The sequence below is a fragment of the Chrysochloris asiatica genome, unplaced genomic scaffold, assembly GCF_000296735.1.
Source record: "Chrysochloris asiatica unplaced genomic scaffold, ChrAsi1.0 scaffold00025, whole genome shotgun sequence".
NCBI classification, from domain to species: domain Eukaryota; kingdom Metazoa; phylum Chordata; class Mammalia; order Afrosoricida; family Chrysochloridae; genus Chrysochloris; species Chrysochloris asiatica.
In genome coordinates this window covers 19,915,177-19,919,063 of record NW_006408543.1, presented here as the reverse complement: position 1 = coordinate 19,919,063, position 3,887 = coordinate 19,915,177, and the positions used below count along the sequence as shown (strand labels likewise).

Here is a 3,887-nt window from a genome sequence, read left to right as displayed (position 1 = left end):
AGTCGGTTCCAATTCATAGCGACCCTGCACAGGGTTTCCGCAGAAAGCCTCATCTTTCTCCCGCGGAACAGCTGGTAATTTCGAACTGCTAACCTTAAAGGTTCGCAGCCCAATTCGTAACCACTACGCTCATCATTTATAGGCTCTCCCCGCATCACCAAGATTACTAAATGTGACTATCTATCAGAATTTGGCGTATTCTTTCCACCATATAAATTAAAAGGCTGTTTTGTTACTGGGGGAGGGTTTTGTTACTGGGGGAGGATTTAGGATTAAGAAATATATATTTAAAATACATGTTCCTGTATTTAAAATACTTGTCCAATCACAATTGTTTTTGTACCAAAAAAAAAAAAAAAAAGCGTGTGAATATGGTTTTCAAGTAGATTAAATAAATACTCTAGCAAAGTGAATAAAAAAGTTCCAAGTGGATGATCCTTTGGAGTGGGAAAAAAAGGTTAGTTGTGAATATGCTGGTGAAATATACTGTGGAGGTTCAAGTACTTTGCTCAATCAGCGAGGTACTCAATTCAGTGATTGCTGCGCATTTCCTTGTTGATCAAGAAAATTCATGATCTCACCCTAGACACATTTACCAGCACGTTTATCATAAAAATGAATATAAGAAATAGGATTTTGATTTAAATTTTCCAGTTGCAGCCGATTGAAAGAAATATATGCAGAAGATGGCATCTGAAAACCGGATGCGAATCCATCTAGAGAGAAGGTGTCTCCAGGTACCTAATGTTGGCTTCACCTTAGATAACAAGCTTTTCTTGGTTCCATCAAAGAGCACTTGTTAACTTGATTAAACTCACCAGCACAGGACTGAGCCAATAACTAACGTAATGTTAAAAAGACGCGAAAGGGAGTGTGGGGCCTTTGCCAAAGCAGTCACTGTACTAGCCAGAGGTGTGTGGTGGTGGTGTGCAGTGGGGTCAGTTCTCACTCACAGCGACCCTACATAAGGTTTCTGAGGCTGTACATCTTTACAAGAGTAGAAAGCCTCGTCTTTCTCCCGCGGAAGGTCTGGGTAGTTTTGTACCACTGACCTTGAGGTTAGCAGCCCAAATCATAACCACTACGCTACCAGAGCGCCTTACAACTGAGTTCCCCAAAGACAACTGCCTTGCAGACATGGGATTTTTCAGTTCAAAATGACTTTTGAGAAAGAGTGTACTTACTTCCAAGTGTTTTTAAAAAGCAGAATTTGGAAGCCGCTCAGTTTTCTGAATACTCTTTCCAAAATTAAAGATTCTGTAGGTGAAAACACGTGACGGGGCGGGATGATAGGCCGCAGGTGTGTGTGTACACTTCGCTTGCTTGGAGGGGTCCGCGGTGTGTGTGTGTGTGTGTAATACGTGTGAGTGATCTTACTGAGGTGAAAAGAAAAACGTGAAAACATTCCAAAGCCAAGAAAACTCACTCAGCCTCAACTCGACCCCACGACCAACTCCGTCTCCACCAGACAAACTGGAAAATCTCCAAGCCTTTAGCTTGGCCCAGTCGAGTTAGGGGGAGTTAGGGAGAATTAGGGCCAACGGGCCTTAGAGGCTGTCCAGTGTTTAGAGGGGACTGCGCTCCCATGAGGGAGCCGACCTGAGCTCGGCTCAGGCAGCCCCAGAGCGGAACAAGGCTGGGACGCGGCAAACCGCCCACGCGGGGCCCCGAGCCTGCACTTCCCTCAGGCGCCGCCAGCGTCGGGTGCGGCGGGCGCGTTGCCATGGTAACGGCGGTCCGCCCCCAGCTTCCCGGCGCCGGCGCGCCACGCGGGGCGGGGCGGAGCGGGCGTTGCTAGGAGACGGGCGGCGGGCGTCCGCTTCCGCGGCTAAGTCTCCAGGCTTCCACCCTTCACCTACTTCTGTCCAGCTGGGGCGCGGGTGGGGGAGGGTAGGGAGAGGTTCGGTAGGGAAGCCACGTGGTGGTCAAGGGTCTCAGGACCTAAAGGTCGTTCCTTCCCTACCAACGTGACGTTTGCCTTCCCCTTGGCTTATAAGTATTGTGTCCTGTGCCCAGGGAGGAAAACAGTGCTCAGCAAATTTAAAGGACAGAAACACTTTGGCATTGTCCTTGCCCTCATTGGCTCTATAAAGCACTGCAACGTCCACTGAGGATTCTGGCCCACCGTTCCCACTAGCGCCAGAAAGAACTATTTCTTGAGCACTCTGTACTAGGAGCTAGTATTTTCATTTCCACAAGAATAAACTGTTGTCAGGGTCACACAGCTGGTCAGGGTGTAGCCAGGATTTGAGGTCCGGTCTTGCTTAACTTCAAGGTTCCTCCTCTTTCATAACTCAACTTTCCTCTCCCCGGTTGTCTTTGCCAGCACGACCCTTTTCACCATCCAAACACATTTACACCCACACATCTTGAGTTACACTGTCTGGAAAACATGGTTTAATAAGGAGACTGAAAACGTGAAGTCAGGATTGTCCAAAAAATCTGGACCATGTGGTTTATACTGATAGATCATTGATGATTTACAGATGTGCCAATCTGTAAGGTACGACTAGAATTACCACTTAGGATCTTCAGATTCATTAAAGAATCTGAATTTAAGGGTTTACCAAGACTGTATTGGCTCCTCTTAGGTGTGCCACAATGTGCTAGATACCTTGGGGGGCATTTCTTTTCTTTCTTTTTAATTGCTAACCATGCTAAACAGTTCTTAGCCACAGTTTATATTCCAGTAGGGAATTGTCTTGGGTTGCCAAGGCTTTGTGTGCCAATTATTTATTAAGGAAGTGTTTCCAGGGGAAACAAGTAAGGGAATGAAGGAAGGAGAAAAAGTCAAACAAGGGATCAACTTAAGGTGGTGTTCCAGCCTCAGCTTGATCCAAAGATAATTTTGGTATATGTATTCGGAATGAGTTTATCAGTCCTCCTTCAGGCAAGGGAGTGGGTTTTTATGTCTCTGTAAGGTAAGGTGGAGGGTCATAGAAAAAAAGGAAGACCTCCAACGAGATGGATTGGCAAAATGGCAGCATCAGTGCACTCAAGTGTGGCAACAATTGTGAGGTTGGCCCAGGACTAGGCAGTGTTTAGATATGTTGTGTTCAGGGTCACTATGAGTAGGTCCCGACATGATGGCACCTAACAACAGCCACCACCACCTACCAGTCATTGGCTACAGCTCTTTGTTGGGGCAGAGAAATCAACCCCTAGCACTTCTGGTTTTAGGGTAAGGCTGGGTGAAGTAGCTTCTATAACCCAAGGGTAGTTGGTTCTAAGAAGGAGGTTGGAGGTGTGAACTGAGGGTTGGGTACAATGAATTGGTAAAGGGGATCTGAAGGGATCTGGGCAGAGCGTCAGCAGCTTCCACCACAGTCCACCCCTTGCACCACCCAGAATCATATGCATCCTACATTCTGTCCTTTCACATCTTATTCAAGACTCTAATTGGTCACAGATTTACTGGTATGAACCACAACATTCTCACTGCTACAGCCTGTTGGAGAGTTTAAAATCTGAAGGCTTTTTGGCCTATGAACGACTCTATCCAGGCAGAGCTTGTGCTTAAGTATAATTGTTCAAATGCCAATTTTCTTGAGTACCTCATGCACCCTTGATAGCTGAACTACTAAAGTTAGAAGCAGAGTGTATTTGAAAATGGATTTGGAGCCACTTCTGTGCAGTCAGAACAGAAACGTTCTCTCAGGAGCTTTTCTAGGCAGGCCCCTGAAATGATCAAATGTAGACCAATTCTTTTTGAAGAATTTTGAAACAATGACTGTATATTCCTTCAATCGTCTCTTGATCCTTCCTGTGTTGGTCAATATTTTACTCATAGAATCCTTCAGTATTGCAACTCAAAGCCCTTTTAGCACTCTAACTCCAAGTCTTTGCTCATTTCACTATAATACTTTACTTTCCCTTCTTGATCAGTC

General features: G+C 45.8%; 1 pseudogene; it reads right to left on the bottom strand.

The window, feature by feature from the left end:
• Positions 1 to 1,610: 1,610 nt before the first annotated feature.
• Positions 1,611 to 3,887, bottom strand: part of LOC102817214 — a 7,301-nt pseudogene continuing 5,024 nt past the window's right edge.